Here is a 17,614-nt window from a genome sequence, read left to right as displayed (position 1 = left end):
TTTTTTTTGGTTTTTCTCCGGTACCAGGAACCGAACTCACGACCTTGCGCTTGCCAGGCAGGCGCTTTTGCCGCTGAGCTAAATTCCCAGCTCCGAAAGTAAAATTCTAAATCAGTGTTTCTGAAAGTATGTTCTGCAGATTGTTGGGCCCATGACACCCTTTCAGAGGTGTCTACAGAGTCAAATTTATTTTTATGACATTAATAAGATATTATTTGCTCTGTAACTGCACTAGAATGTTGCACTGATGGTGCAAGGGTAATGGGGGCTAAAACTGGTGTGAAAATTGCTAAGGCCGTAGCACTAGAACTACTCCAGCGGCCACTGCTTTGTTCACTTCGACACACTTGTGGCAAATTAATAATCAGCTGGGTTTTTTTAATAATGTTCTATATAAAATCATAAAATTCACTAATTTTACTGACCCTTAAGCAACGTCTTTTTAAAGTTTCTCCATGCAAACCAGGAAATACCCAGAAAGCACTTTTCTGTGGAATCAAGATGGCTTCCTGAGGAGAGCTCTGGTGCAGTACTGGAGCTGCAAGCAGGGCTTTGTGAGACCAGTGGGGGAATCAGTCAATGTGATTTGATTTTTAAAATGAGATGTTATCAGTGTTTGGAAGATGTGAAGTGAACTGACATTTTCCATGTGACAAAGACGATACTTCAAAATCATGAATGTATAAATAAAAGATCTATTCAAAGTGCCAGCTAAGCCAATGGAGTTAAATGTACCAGTGTATAAGAAGTCCACTGATATTGTTTCCATATTGAAACTAACCTAGCCGGGCATGGTGGCGTACACCTGTAATCCCAGCACTTGGGAGGCTGAGGCAGGAGGATCGTGGCGAGTTCGAGACCAGCCTGAGCTGCAAAGTGAGATCAAGTCCAGCCTAACTGCATAGTGACACCCTGTCTTAAAAAAAAAAAAAAGAAACTAATTTTTAAAAAAACTATTTGTCAAATTTGGGTGTAGTAGCAAGAATAACATCCATAATTATCTGAGGTTATTAAAATACTTCTATGCATTTTTTATGGGGCCATACTTTCTTGACGTACTTCAAAGTATCATCACAACAGACCGATCCTACAACAGACAGATTGCAGAAGCAGGCATGGCCATCCAGCTGTATTCCATTAGTACATCTATTACAGAAATTTGAAAAAAACAAAAAAACCAAAAAAACCCAAAATATTGCTGCTTTCTCATGAGGTATAACATATTACTAGTAACAATATTAATTAGTTAATATTCTCATGAATATTTTCAACTATATGTTATTAACTGATGGGATTTTATCTTTTTTTTTTTTTTTCCGGTACCAGGAATCGAACTTACGATGTTGCGCTTGCCAGGCAGGCACTGTGCCGCTGAGCTAAATCCCCAGCCCCATTTTTTTTGTCTTTTTGAGGCAGGGTCTCGCTATTCAGTGCAGGCTGGACTTGAACTCACTTTGTAGCCCAAGCTGGCCTTGAACTCTCAATGACCCTCCTGCCTCAGCTTCCCGAGTGCTGGGATTACAGGCATGCACCACCAGGCCCGGCTGGGATTTTATCATTTTAAGATAAGTTACTAAATGTATTTGAAGCCTCTCCTCCTCTGTCCATTGGCAATGTACATACAGTCTTATGATGTAGGATTAGTTTTGTGCTGTCTTTTTACTTCTTTTTCAAATATCTTTTATTAGTGCCTATTATTGAATTTCAATATCGTATTTTTATCCATCATGTAACATATTTTGATCATATCCACCTCCAGCACCCTCCTTACACCCTCCTCCATGTTATTCCCTTCCTCTTGTATAATAATAGATCCCCTGGTTCCTCTTTAATAAACTGATCCAGGGGGTGGGGATTTAGCTCAGTGGCACAGCGCCTGCCTGGCAAGCACAAGGTTGTGAGTTCGATTCCCAGTACCAGAACAAAACCAAAAAAATTAAATAAATGAACCAATCCAGCAGGAAAATTAGTGGCTGATTACAGATTGGTTTATGCTTCAGCATAATTGAAGGACAGAGGTGAAGACTGAGTCACCTATCTTTGAACACAATCCCATCAGTAAGGATTTCAGTATTAATCAGAGAGGACAAAAATAGCTCTTGCTAGGACTGTCACAGGATGCAGTTATCTTTAATCTTCATAGCAAATCTGAGATAGAATTGTGTGCACTTTATGGATGGGGAAAGTGAGTCTCAGAAAATTTTAACATTTATAAGAGGAGAAAGAAATAACAAAAACTAGCTGGGCGTGGTGGTGCACACCTGTAATCCCAGCACTCAGGAAGCTGAGGCAGGAGGATCGTTTTGAGTTTGAGAACAGTCTGGGCTACATAGTGAGTTCAAGGCCAACCTGAACTGCATAGCAAGACTCCGTCTTAAAAGAATAAAAAAATAAAAGAAAGAAATAGTGAAAACTAAAGCTTTTTTGGGTGAGAGACGGAGAGGAGAGAGTAATTTTCAAATGTGGCAGATAAGGAACATTACAAGGGTAGAATGTACTAATGCTGATTTTTTTCCTTATTAATTATCATGCTAGAAGGAAATAGTGAGTTTAAAGTGCCACATAGGACAAGTAATGGGAAATACTGCTTGAATGTTAAATCACTATGACTGAGTATATAAAATCTCAAAACAATGGCCAGTTAAGCATATTCAGTGGAAAAAGTCAAACCGTTAGTTTGATACAATATAAACAAAATAATCACTTGGTTGAACACTAATTTTACCTTACACCTCGGGGTTTTTTATTCCATATAGATACAGCCTAGGAAAATGTACTAATGCAAGTACTAACACCACTTGATCCTAAGCATTAGTTTAAACCTAATTTCATTTATTTGCCTCTCACATCCTTCGAAAAGAATAACTTTTGTGGATGAACTAAGTAGAATTGAATGTTGAACCATGTAAGGTGTTATTTGATAATACTATGATTATTCAACATATTATGTGAGCTTTAGAAATTTTAACATAAACCTCTGAATAATTATAAATCAGAACTTTGAGACGCAGTTGGACAAAAAGCTAGAATCCCTTTTCCACATTCAAAACATGGCTATAGGAATTCAAACAAGCAGTTTAAATAGTTTAATAGCTAATATTTAAGACTGTGAAATATGCTTTCATATTTACCTTTTTCGCCATTTTAATTTTTTATGGAAGAAGAAAAAATAATTCTTTTTTAGCTGTAAAAAAGTTGTAAAAGTCATAGCAACAGGGGAAACCTTAAGTGCAATTCCTTTATGTGGTTACATTCTGGCATTAAGAAAATTAGACAGCTTTTCTAAATATCTTTTAATAATCATCAGGATACCCATTGACTTATTTCTTTGACAAGCATCCAGCTTCCTGGAAAGGTACAGAATAACTATGATGAAATCAGAAGACTTTGAAATCTTAAAATGCATTTTCTGGCTGTGCAGACTACATGCTCTTTAACCATTAAAAAAATGATAAAGAGTTCTATACAAGAAGACACTTAATTAAAAAATTTTTTGTGTGTTTCAAATACCAAGACCTATCACATTTGGAAAGATGTAGTTAAAAAATAAGGGAAAAATGCATCCTGAATTTCCTACATTTGAAGAGTGTCTTCACAGAGCTAAGGTAATCAATACTCTAAGTTAGGGCACAAGACAGAAGGTCACAAGGCACACCCTGCTGCACCTTTGTGGGAGAGTCCATACCATGGAACCCACATGCATAGTGTCAAAAGATCACAGGTTTTCCACATGCAAGTCAACATGGTGCTTAAATAGCTCATGATTGATGCAACTTCACTCATAATATGATTTCTGTGTCTTTCAAAATGCTGCTTATTAGTAAAGCTGAGTGTATAGATTGAAATTTGTTTAGCTATTTGGTACTAGGATTCGAACTCAGAACCTTGCACTTGCCAGGCAGGCACTGAGCTACTGGGCTATATCCCCGGCCCTATATTGAAATTTATAATGAGATAGTTCATGGAGTGTTTTCTAAGTCATATATTTTTGACAGGAAATTTTAAACATATGGAATTTTTAGCCTTTTTTTTTTTTTCTGTGAAAATTTGAATCTGACTGCAACTTATGTTTCCAGACCACAATTTTGGTGTTACTGTAAAATGTATTATAAGACTTTTGGTACCAGCTTTATATTTAGCCTATTTAGTTGGCTTAAATGACTACATTAGCTGTTAACAATGAAACTTAATTCATATCAGGTGAGCTAGGCACCACATCTGGGATCTGTTATGACTTGACAGAAACCCTGCCTGAGTTTATTTCAACAAGGAAAGGAAAAGCATTTTAACCACAGCTCTGTTTCAGAAATAATTCTGAATTCAGTTGTTCTGTAGCATCTTGGACCTCATCCATGTATCAATTATTATAAATCTTCCTCCCACATCTTGCCCTCCCAATTTGAAATAAGTACAATGTGTTTTTATCGCTCTCCAAGTATTGAAATTTGCATGTGCTACTCCAAAGCATTTTGCTGTGCATTTGCAAACTTCAGATACATATTTTTTACAAATAGTGTGTCTTCTTGTGAAGAATTACATGTAGAACACTTTGTTGTTAATAGTTATTTAAATTATTTACTGGCTTTTTCTAGTTCCCCAGAAAACACTAAGGGTACACTCATAATTTTTCTGGCTTGTCTGGCTTTGGCACAACTGGCTTTGGAAAATCATGTTGGAATGGGAATCCAAAGCTTCAAAATTTGTAAAAGCAGAGTATTATCCCCAAAGCGTCAAGCAGCTAAATGGTACCAATTTCAACAACGGTACTAGATTGTTTTTCAGACAGACAGTTTCTTTTTAAAATCTCTGCTTTTTTTTCTTGTTGGTGTTCAGCGTCTATGGTTGATCTATTTATCCTTAGAAGAGACAAAAAGCCAGCAGCTGAAGCCTTTATCTGTTACTTGACTTGACATTTCCTCAGCAAATACATTATTTTATTATTAGTTTATTTCACTAGGTTATTTATTGATTAGATATAGTTTTGGGGAGATAAACATCTTATGAACTATTACATATGTGACATAGTATAACTTATATTTGTGTATAAAAACAAACCTCAAAGACCAAAGACTACATTTAGGTTAAGTATTTTTCATTCTTAGGTTGTATTCATCACTTTTTCCTTCGTAAGTGTATCTATTGTATACATAATTTCCATATATTATGTATGACTTACATATGCACATATATATGTGAGGCAGTAGCTTGGCTGCATAAAGGATAAAAAAGATGAACTATAAACAAATCTAATCTTATTTTCCCTATTAAAATTACCAAAATGTAATATTCATAGATAACGGGGGAGGACAGAATAGGAAGGATAACAAATGTGGCGAAGGTTAATAATTGGAAAATTTTGGGTAAACAGTGTAAAGGAGTTCTTTGTATGATTCTTTTGAGTTTTCTGTAGGCTAGCTATCATTTTAAAATAGTTTTTGAGGGTCTGCTTTGAAGAAAGGTAGCTCAGAGGCCTCCTCAGTTATTGGAAGTAGACCTCAAGTTTCTTTTTGACCTCTTCACTGTTTTTCTGGAATCAGCCTTTAAACATGGGCAGAACACTGGTAAAGGTACAAGACTGAGTCTTTATTTTTCCTTTGGTTTGTTTGTTTGTTTTTTTTTTTTGCTTTTCTTCCGGTACCAGGAATTGAACTCACGACCTTGCGCTTGCCAGGCAGGTGCTGTGCCGCTGAGCTAAATCCCCAGCCCCTTTATTTTTCCTTTGGGATTGCAATTTTTAGTCAGGATTTCTTCAGCTTAGACCATTTCTTTATTTAGACTATGTTAACTGTGTACACAGTACCTTAGAGCACATGTAGTGAGTAACTGGCAAGCCGGAGATGCCAGCTGCACCTACTAGCAGGCTGGACTGATCTCTTTTCCCTCCGCTCTCATTTAAAACTCGGTCAAACCTCACTCAAACTGTGAACAAGTGGAAATCTGGACCTTTATCTTTCTTGTCTCTATATGTTAAGCAGAGACCCTTGTGTGAAGTAAGTAGTCAATTCATTCTTTTTTTTCATGAATGAATAACTATAGATTCAAACGTTTTTCTGTTGAGGATCTTCAAACTGCTCTTACTTTGCTTCTCACACTAAGGTGACCCAGATCTTCACAAGGATGAGTTAGCTGAGAGTTTGAAATTTGATCTACACGATTCTTTTTTTCTTTTTTTTTGGTTTTGGTTTTTCTCCGGTACCGGGAATCGAACTCACGACCTTGTGCTTGCCAGGCAGGCGCTTTTGCCGCTGAGCTAAATCCCCAGCCCCCTACACGATTCTTTACGATAGGTTTTCTAAACAGAACTTCAGCGCGCAAACTGCATTTAGGAAAAGGTGCACAAGGAATTTGTCAAAAGGAAGGCAGATTTGAAATTTGGAGAGCATTAGTGATCAGCTAGAATATTCAGTATGTGGTTAAATATTTAATATGTGTGACTGTGCCTCTTTAAAATCAGAAGCCCTATATTATGTATATATTTTAAATGACATTTGAACAAAAACATAAAAGGTATCTGAAAGAGATGAAGGGCATTTCTAGACTTGGAAAACCTCTCAGGTTCGATAATACCATTCTAAGTCATCTAAATTCATACCTATTATCACTTAAGTGAACACTGATGCTGCCAACTGCATCATATACAAATATTCAGATTTTTGTTTTTCACATCATCCTGAAGGTTATCTCTCCGGTTGCTCTGAAAATCAGGTGACAACCGTTTCCCATGATGCTTTAAGGGCTGTCAAACTGTCCATCAAACTGCCACCTGACCAGTCGTTCCCATGGTTCTTTTAGACTTCCAGTATGATAAATTGAAAGGCACTATTATCTGGCGGTTGTGAAGGGGAACTGTTTAGGCTTTGATAAGATATCACTACTCCCAGGTGAGAGGCGGCTGACAGCACGTCAAGGCAGAACAACACATAGAAACACTGAACGGAGGACTCAGGTTTACAAACATCTGTTGTTATTATTTATTACTTTTCTTTGGGCTTAAGTTTCTGAGTCATCCTGAGATAATTCTGGAAGAGATATTTTGCTTTTTAGGTTGCAAAGAATAATCGCTGTTCTTTTCATCTTGGGAAAAGCATCTTAAAATTGAAAATATCTTTTTGGTTCATGGCACCCGGGCTTTCTGTCTTGGAGCCAACAAGTTTTCTGTCCTCCCGATAGAGGATACAGTCATTTACCTTTTCTTTCTTTCTTTTTTTTTTTTTTTTTTAACAAAGTGTCAATAAATATTTTTCACTGGAATAAATTTTTGGTATTTAAGTATGATAAAATTAGTTATTCATGATAAGAGGCCATTATGAATACACAAATGAACAAGCTATACAAACTGGTTTTAGGGTTGGCATACATCAGATTACATTTTAATATTGAAGGTAGGGTTAATGAATCCAGTAGTAGTTCATGAGGAAATAAGGTTTGTAACTTATATTCAGAACTTCATTTTTTAATTACTCTAAATTACACTAATGTAGACCTAAAATACATGAGTTTCTATATGAATGGAACATGAACAGTGGTAAGGACCTTGTCCTCAACGGACAGATTGTAGTCAGGACTGGGATAATTACAGGACTGGGATATTTACAAAGCAAGGGCAAAATTGTGGACAGAGGCTCTCCAGAGGAAATCTATCTGAAAAGTGGGTATATTTTAGTAAAGACAACCTAACATTTGGAATTTAATTCTTTGGACTTAAATGTCCAAATAGAGTCAATAAAAAGTTGGATTACTAAAAGATGAGCTCTTGAATCTTTACCACATATACATATAATCTTACCTTATTTACGCTGTAGGCATTATTTTCTTATTTTTTTTCTTTTTCATTTGATCTTTTTCTCTTCTTTTTCTGCTAGTCTAATGACCTGTGCTGACAGGTTCATCATTTTTTTTTAAAATGTGCCTCGATATCCTGAAATGCTATCACTGTACGAACAACCGAATGTGCCCTTTGGAGATCACTCAGGGAAAATAATGTTGTTGTTTATTGTGATTTTCAGCACAATACGAGTACTGTAGTAGTTGCTAACATCACCACCTTGTGTACAAATATTTTTTTGCACGCAGTTTCCTAATGTCATTAAGCAGTATTGTAATTTCATTACATAGTAATGTGGCACTTCGATTATAGACAGCATTTAAATAATTTTGTAATTCTGAATCTGAAAAAATAAACCATGCTTATTTTTAGCCCTTTGTAATTAGTTAACCACCTAACACTCCTCTGCACTCGTATAAGAAATAAAAATGACCCAGAGCCTTTACAAACTGGGAATTTGTCAAATTACACTCTAAAATAATGATCAGAAACTTACAATAAAAAAGGAAAAGAAAGACGTTTCCTAAAGGTTCATAATAATACCAATGATGCATCTAGCCGGTCCCTGGAGTCCCTGACTGGTGAATACCTAACTCCTAACAACTTTACTCACTAAGGTATTTTTACTTTTGCCAGTAGGTTCATGTTGAAAATTATTACGTACTTGAAATAAGTATTTTGGGCTCTGTTCAAAGAAAAGAAACTCCTGAGGTTATGAATAACAAATTTTTAGCGGCTTCTGGCATTTCAGAACCGCATAGAAATAGTGTTATGATTTTCAGTAGCCCTTGGAGAGTAAGAAGGTTACACTGACTTGATTCCATCACTTTTTCAAACAGAAATACCTGGTGGTCAGTGAAGGAGATAGTAGCTAGAGGTGCGATGGTCTGAGTGTCCAATAAATTTGGCGTAGGTCCCAGACAAAATAGATAAATGTGTTCTGTTACTCTGTGTCTTACAATAAGAATTAGTTCCTTTCAGGGGAAAAAAAAAAAAAACAACAAACTTTCCCACTTGGATTTTTTTGTTGCCTCCTTTATACTTTCTTTCTTGATAAGAAAACTTATTTTAAAATTGATTGGCTTACACAGCAGTAACATAAGACCTGTTAGAAGCCCTTGGAAGTACCATCCAGTGCCTCTCGTACGCCTACAATTTTCCTATTTCAACATAAAGTTTGATTATAGAGCAAAACCCTAAAAATGTCACTAAGGATGTAAAGGAAAGCATAGCAATACAGTGGAACTTTGGTTCATGGACTCAGTTTTCCTTGTGATTCTGGTTGCAAACTCAGGTGGACAAGAACCAAATCAAATTTCCACATAAGGTCAACATTGGACCTAACCATAAAGTGTGTGTGTGTGTGTGTGTGTGTGTGTGTGTAAGAGGACATTCAAATGGAAGTTCACTGGACAGGCCCGATGGGTCTTGTGACACTGATGATTAGTTTACTTCTCTTCAAATTTTGATCTCTTCCCAGGCTCTTCTAACAGTAGATTAAGAAAATCTTGAAAAGGTAGGTAGGTTTGAGCAAATGAGTTTGAGGGTTATCTTTATTAGGATATTTTTTTTCTCATAAGTTGATCAGCAAAATCGTAAAGTAAGGCTAAATTTAAGTTCCTCTCATTATAAAATCTTGTCGTCCAGTCTTTTAACTCTGGCTTCTGGCTAGTCACACATGGGAGGGCTATGAAAAGAAGAGGGCTTTCTCAAGATTTTTTCTTATGATTTTTTTCTATTCATAACAATATTAACAGGATATATGTACAGGATATTTTATGGTTTCCAAAGCAGAAAATCTACTTGTGGGTGTGTGTCAATAGTAATTTTAAGAGGTTGGCAAGGCAAAACACTCAGCTTCGTGGGTGAACACGGATCAGAGATAAGACAGCGAGAGGTTCGTGATCACACAGGTGTTCACCGTCCCCAAAGACCTCAGCTCGCCCAATTCTTAGCTCAGCGTTACGTTCTCCGTTCTCACACTGCTCTTGTCTCTGGCAACTAGCACAACACTTACGTCATGTAGGTGTTAAGATTAAGACTGTCTTGCTAGAAGCTTGACCCATTTTGGGGGAAGTCTGTCCACATGAAATTCTCTGCTGGAGTCAGCCTGGGGCCATGCTGTCAATTATAAGAGAAAGAATTCACTATTTACTTACTCCTTACGCTCATAACTTAGAACCAGACAGAGTCACAAGAAAAAGCTGCGGCACTGAACTCACAGGTGAACGTATGTACACTCGCAGGCATCGTACATATGTAGAACTTGCAAGATACCTCATGATTTATAAAGGGTGAAAATAACATTTTGAAATATGCCTAAAGGGAATAACATTTATAGACCCTTTCTTATGGGTATTATTGAAGAAGATCTAAGACTTCCATCCAGGTGATATTTACTTAATGTTCAGTAATGGTTTCAAGTGTTTGGTAAATGGTTCCTTTTTATGCTGTATGTATTTGTGTCAAGCAATGTGATCAAACTGAAAAAAATCTATAATGTAAAACTGAGATTTATTAAACATTTATCTTTTTGATTGGTTACACACATATCTAAAATTCTGTAATAGAAATGAAAATACTGATAAAGTTTAATAGAAATGACTTTTGAGATTACAAAAATAGAATAAAATGGCCTACATTTTTAAAATCTCATTTTACTCTCTTAATTTACACATGAAAAATAAACAAATCTTGGTAGAAATTGCTCGGTGATTTCTTACTTTATCCAAAAGAGCCAGAGAATGACACGATAGATTTTTGTAGGACAAGGGGCAGCTAAATGTTCTCCTTGGCAAATATTAGAGTTCACTTTCTTTTGAGACAGGGTCTCACTATATATTTCTTACTATGTAGCCCAGGCTGGCCTTGAACTCATGGATCCTTCTGACTCAGCCTCCCAAGTGCTGGGATTACAGGTGCGCGCCACCACGCCCGGCTTAGAGGTCACTTATGTCCTCAAGACATTTGGCAAATGTCAGTAGAATAAAGATGAAGTTGAAAAACCCATCACTACTTACAAGAAAGAAGTAAACACGGAGAGATGAGCTGAGCTAACTTTATTTCTCAAACTCAAAATCAGAACAGTAAAGTCCTGTACGGGAACGGAAAGATGCTGTTTTCCTCCCACGCAGCAAGGCAAAGAAACGAAGGAGGAAAATTATTCTTCTCTGTGGGTCTCCTGTGTAAAATCTCTCTCCTTATCATCCCATCTCGTCATATCTTTCTGCAGTTTGAATTACCCTCTTTTCCACAGACTGGTAAGGCAGTGAAAGGATGTTTGTTCTGCTAATTAACTTTATTACCCTGATAACTCCCTGCAGCCTTTGACGAAAACAATTACCGTTACTCTTTTCCCCCCCACTGGCAAAAAAAAAAAAAAAAAAAAAAATTAAAAAAAAAAAAAAAAAGGGAGAGAGAGAGAAAAAAAAAGACTATTAATTAGAAACGAGGCCCAGGTCCCTGCCATGTTATCCTGCCACGTTCCCAGGCCCTCGAGCAGGATAGCATTACATTGTCAGTAGTAATTTAGCTCTCATCTGTCTCTGCTAATTATTGTCACATTCATCAAATTCATCAACAAAAGTGCTCTCAGAAGGATTGCATATTTGCAGTTAATACAGCATAAACTGGTATTACCCATCACCACATTTGTGGTGATGAGAGGGACACAACTTATTCATCCCTAATTAGAGCAAGCTGGGTAATTAATTATGCATTCCGCCTTATTACTTCTGAGTTCCCAGATATTGTTTGTCTAAAAAGGGGGAGAAAGCAGGGGAGAGAAGCCTGAAAATGCAAAAAAAAAAAAAAAAAGGGTGATGTGTTTTGTCACATGCGCTATGCCATAATTCCCACCTGACAAACTAGCTGAATCAGTGGAAAATTGCGAGTTGTCAGCAGCAGAATAAACTGCTGTAATAGCTGATTAATGATCAGCACCTGTGACAGGTGCTGTACAGGACTGTAAACTTGGTTTGATTAACAGTCACCGGACGAATAAATATTAGTGACAGTCAGCGGAGAGCGAGTTTGCTTGTTTTCTTCCCGGTTAACAAATCGCACGCATTGAAGTTATTGATATTTCTGTCTGAGACATTCGAGTTTTTTTGTAGTCATCCGGCAACATTGGCAACGAGTTCTAATGGATTGTGTTTGTTTCTGTTCTGTTATTTTATCTCAGAACTAAAATTGTATTTTGACAGGATGACCTGTAGGGGTTTAAATCCACCAGGTGTGGAAGCACAGGCTAAAAAATAACAGGATTCACACTTGGCTTAATTTATGCTCACCTGCTACTAATCTGTGTGTTCGGATTCCATATACATATAAATATAAATATATATGCATATATTATATCTATTTACATGTGTGTACAGTAACATGTAAAAGGAATATTCATGCTAAAAAACATAAATGCATGCTTAAAATGTGATCTTCACTTTGTTTTTAAATTTTTAATTGATTTTTACCCTCCGAGTTGGATATTTTCCCTGAAAATATTGGCAGTGTGAGTTCTTGCATTCCCATGTCTCAATTCAGAATTGAAGGGACCTTTTCCCGAGGCAGCCATTCAAACCTGCTGCCAGCTCGACTGCGTCTCCTGAATTGACCAGTTACAAACCAATTGGTCAGGAGGTGATTAACCTGTTTGAGTTGACTCATTATTAAACCAAGAGTCAAGTGGTGCAGAAGGCAAGCAAAGCACGAGGGACAGAAGGAGCCCGTTTTGTCCTCTTTTACAGGGTATACTAAAAGAAGACATTTGCCTTCAATGCGGTAGTTTTGAGTTTCTGGATTGTGTTTAGAAAGTTAAAGTGGTGGATTTCGGATTTTTTTTTTTTTTTTTGTCTTTTTGAGACAGGCTTTCACTATGCAGTTCAGGCTGGCCTTGAACTCACTTTGTAGCCCAGGTTGGCCTCCAATGCGCAGTGATCCTCCTGCCTCAGCCTCCTGAGTGCTGGAGTTATAGGAATGTGTCACCGCTCCCAGTAAGGTTTTGGAATTCTAAAGACCTTTTAGTAGGCTTTAGTTCTACGAACCTTAGTAGAACTTCAGTCCTAATAACTAGCACAGAGTATGAGTGAGTTATATAATCTGCCCCATGTTTTGATTGCTCAAGTGTAAATGTGGACATTTCCAACTCACCTTATCAACTTACATTAGAGGGTTACAGTGCAGGCTGAATGACATAATGTATGGAAAACATTCTAGCATAGCGCCGCATAGGCCGTGCTCAGTAATTAACCTTTTAAATTTTTATTATTATTAAATTGTCTTCAGCCTCTATTTAACTTGGTGAGTTGCTTTAAAAACCAATTAATTATATTTTTTCCTCCTCAGAGTACAAAATAACGACAAAGATTTTAAAACGAAACAACATTTATGCTTACTTATCCCTGAGTCAAAACTCAGAGGACTGATGCCCAGGTAGCAGGGATCCCAAGGTGCTACTCTGCTTACTTAGGTGCTTCTGACAAAACAAAGGTTGGAACTAGCCTGGCTGGGGGCGCGGGGTTGGTGGTGGGAGCAGAGGCTGGAGGACTTCCTGTGCTTCCTTCTGGTTTCCATAGGAGGCCTTTGCCAACTTGGGGGATGGCGGTGGAGATATGCTCTGAGTAATTTTATTTAGCACAGCTCCTAATTTGGGTGGAATTGAACAGTTAATTGCCAATAATCACCAATAGAAACAAAAATAACAGTAAGGCAAGTTTATTTTCATAATTTGTTATGTATTCATTTTGCGATTAACCATCTGACTTCACAAAAGTGACAGAAATGCTAAGCAAGGCTGTGCAGGAAATGTAACTTTCTTTCTTTCTTGTTTTTGAGACAGGGTTTCACTGTGTAGTTCAGGCTGGCCTTGAGTTCACTATGTAGGACAGGCTGGCCTCGAACTCACAGTGATCCTCCTGCTTCAGCCTCCCAAGTGCTGGAATTACAGGTATGCACCACCACATCCAGCCTTGCAACACAATTTTCAAAAAGTATTAAAGAGTAATGAAACTGTGCTGTTATAGTTAACTCAAAAAAATCAATTTCTAAAGCCAATATATAGATAAAAACAAGAATAAGGAGGATTAAAAGCCTTAGCTGTGTCTGTACTGATCCTATAAATATTTTGCAAGTAATTTTCATGAAGAATCACATTCTAAAAAAATTATTATAATTTTTTAAAAATGTGATTCTTCATGAAATTTAGTAATTTTTTAACTTATTTTTTGGAAGGATAACTTTAATCACTGGAGAACCCTGTAAAGCCATTACCAGCAGTGTTATATTATTAACGATACAAATTAGCCTCTGGTCTCCACACTTTGTAATTTAATTTAAAATTTACAGAACAGTGTGTCTTACAAAGCTTTTGAAAAAACAGCAATGTTTAATGGTAAAGTGTATCGCCTCTGTGTGCTAGTCACCAAAGCAGGGGTTCTTAATCACTGTACACTGGAATACTTAAGGGAACTTTACAAATATTGATATCAGGACTTACCGTGAAATATTTTGATTGTAGGCTTTAGAACTAGGGCTAAATACATAAAATTAGAAACTGTAATGATGGTAAAAAAGTAAAAATCTATTCAGGTTATAGAACTATTAATATGAAAAGGATGTCTAGAGACTTGCAAGCACATTACCTATGGGAGCTTTACAGTTACCTAAAGTTTCTCCTTAAAGCACCATGGTTGAGATACTTTTCTGGGAAGTAGTTAATCCAGTTAGGGAGAAAAAAGAATCTAAAGATCGTTATGGTTATGGTTTTTTTTTTTTTTTTGGTTTTTCTCTGGTACCGGGAACTGAACTCACGACCTTGTGCTTGCCAGGCAGGCGCTTTGCCACTGAGCTAAATCCCCAGCCCCGATTGTTATGGTTGATACATTGGGTCAACTTGGGGATTCTAGAGGTTTGGCTAAGTGACTCAGCAGGTCTACATCCTGGGGTGAGGAGGACATGCCCTTCCTGCTCTGGGATGTTGTTCATTGTGTCAATTTGAGAAGCTTAGAGGGTTAACTCTGTGACTGAGCAGGAGGCAGGGTCCTTACTTTGTATATATCCTAAGCCTGTGCAAGAGGAGGGCGTGGAGATTACCTGAGTGCCACATGCCCCTTAGGTGGGAGTAGCCTGCTTTTTTTTTTTGTTTTTTTTTTTTTTGGTTTTTTGGTTTTTCTCCGGTACCGGGAACCGAACTCACGACCTTGCGCTTGCCAGGCAGGCGCTTTGCCGCTGAGCTAAATCCCCAGCCCCCGGGAGTAGCCTGCTTACAGCATAGGGGAGGAAAAGAGGCTTGTTCTCACCCCCTTTTTGCCCTTGTTGCTTTTACTATCTTCCGCCGCCATGAACTGTGGCCCTCTGCCATATACCACTCTGCCTCGGAGCCAGCCAAGCATGGACTGAAACCTCCATAAACTGTGAGCTAAATAAACCTTTCCTTCCTTCATTTTGGGCGTCAGGTCTTTTGTCTCAGCAATGAGAAAAAAGTAACCAAGACAACGATTCAAACAGTAAGGACGATATTCTACATTCAACCCATATTGCTAATAAGAATGCACAGTCAGTTGCCTAGTCTGACTGGGAAATTTTAACCCAGTGCTGGTGGCCAGAACATTTCCATGGCTGGTGGGAGAACGAGATGGAGGCAGGGCTGATGGGTCATTGCAGCCTTTTCCCAAGTGGACAGCCGGCTGCACAAATGGTAACAGGAGGTCAAGAGACCTGGATACGTCTGCCATGGGCACATAGAAAGAAATCACAAATCACGTGAGAGGTGCTTCATGCCCATCTCTTTCTGCACTTTGTTCCACAGGCTTTGCTCATCGTTGGTGCATGTCACTGCAGAGTTCCTTAGTGCACCATTTCCTCACTGCGGCTCATGGCCACATGACCCAGGGGACACGTGAAATAAACTGGAAATTGCTGCTTAACTGGAGCACTGATAATGCAAATGGTGCTACAGTTCTACTAGGGAGTCGGTTCACTGTCAATTTCTACACCCATGTTCTAGAATTTCTATAGTGCTTTAGTTTAAGTTTTTAATTATTTCAAAATATTGAATTGTCCTTGCCCAAGTTTGCTCAGCACAAACAAACAAAAAGCCCTATCTCTGAAGATGTAAAGAGGACAATTCTACACTGGTAAGTGGGGTTTGGGGCGGGTCAACAAAGAATGGCTGGCTGCAGAGGGTGACCTTAGCCTGAGTTTCCAAGGTCTCCACTGCAGAGCAAGGCAGGGCCGACTATAATCTGGCCTGTCATGCAATTTTTAAGACCTTGTAAAATAAGAATTTTTTTTTTTTTTATTTTAAGTGATTGAGCAAAATATATTTTGTGGCACCTGAAAATTTCATGAAATCCAATTTCAGTGTCAATACGTGAAGTTTACTGGGACACAGTCATGCTTGCTTGTTCCCACATAGTCTGTGGCTGTTTTTGTGTCAAAATGGCCAAGTTGAAGAGCTGCATCAAAGGCCATACGTCCCATAAAACCCAAGATATTTACTATTCGGTTCTTTCCAGAAAAACTTTGCTTATCCCTACTGAAGTTTCAAAGTTTAGAAATACCTGGAATATACAATTATAAATCACTTAGGATCTTGTTACAGTATAAAGTCTGATGCGATAGGTCTGTTCTGTATTTCTAACAGGGTACTGGTGATGCTGGTGTTACTAACTTCAGGACCACTTTTTGGGGTTCCAGATGCTGTATCATGATTCTCACCTTAAAGGCTCGGGAGCCTGACGTCTACCTGATCAAGATCTTTCAAGAATGGACTCACAGTGACAAGCCCACCAGACTGGTATAAAAACCTAGAAATCTAATTTATTAATTAGTCACTGAGAAATACAATGGGACTGTTCCAGAATATTCTGTTACTATAGACATGGCACCTGGATGTCGTAGTAGAGCAGGTTATTTTCTAAGAATGAAAGGAAACAAGAGGAGATCATTGGTGTTTAGCTTGATGAAAGATCTCAGGCTAATTAATAATGAGCTAGTACATTTCTAATCAGCCTGAGCTCTTTCATTAGGCTAAACACCAATGATGCCACTAGCATGAGATTGGTGACAGTTTAAAATGTACCCCAATGACCACTGCTCACAAGAATTTATATTTGATAAAGAGCTAGAAGAAAGGAATTCAAAGCTTCCCAACACAAAGAATTGATGACTGTTTAAAGAGAGATGCTAATTACTCTAATTTGGTCATTACACATTGTATATAAATATTGAATCATCACATTGCACCCCATAAATATATACAATTATTATATGCCCATTGAAATAAATCAATACAAACCAAGTAAAAGAAAAAAGATGAGATAAAACACATGCCCTGCATTTATTTTAGTCAGGTGTGGAAAGCCGTGCAAACCCAGAAGTGAGCGGCACGCATGAAACACTTATATTTACAGGTCCATAGACAGAAGAGGTGTGGAAATCACCAGCGCTGGTCAGCAGGCAGAGACAGCAAGGTGCAAAGCTGGAGAGGGACTTTATTGTGGTTTCCAAGGGACAGAATGGGAGAGAGAGGGTGAGCACTTTAAGACTGGCCACTTGGAATAATTTCTGTGGGATCTGGGGCTTAGGCGCTGCCTGTAGATGTATGGTGCAGGGCCCTGGGGTGATTAGGGTAGGTGAATACTCGCCTGGAGAGTAGGAACTGGATGAAAGAGCTGTTGAGGGGTATGGGTTTTGAATTGGGCGGTTTGCATGTGAAAGTCGGTCTCACAGGCGAGCTGTTTGGTATCTGTACGGACAAATTAGCCTTGGTTTTTTTTTTTTTTTTTTTTT

At 37.9% G+C, this 17,614-nt stretch overlaps 1 long non-coding RNA gene across 1 annotated transcript in view; it reads left to right on the top strand.

Moving 5' to 3' along the window:
• Window positions 1–6,298: 6,298 nt before the first annotated feature.
• LOC106148346 overlaps window positions 6,299–17,614 on the top strand; it is a 28,507-nt gene continuing 17,191 nt past the window's right edge. The window contains exons 1-2 of the long non-coding RNA XR_001233695.1: window positions 6,299–6,881; window positions 16,467–16,619. This is a non-coding gene — a long non-coding RNA (uncharacterized LOC106148346). The remainder of the gene's footprint in view (window positions 6,882–16,466; window positions 16,620–17,614) is intronic.

The sequence above is a fragment of the Chinchilla lanigera genome, unplaced genomic scaffold, assembly GCF_000276665.1.
Source record: "Chinchilla lanigera isolate Chin_1 unplaced genomic scaffold, ChiLan1.0 scaffold00019, whole genome shotgun sequence".
Taxonomy (NCBI): Eukaryota; Metazoa; Chordata; class Mammalia; order Rodentia; family Chinchillidae; genus Chinchilla; species Chinchilla lanigera.
This window is presented reverse-complemented; position numbering and strand designations above follow the sequence as displayed.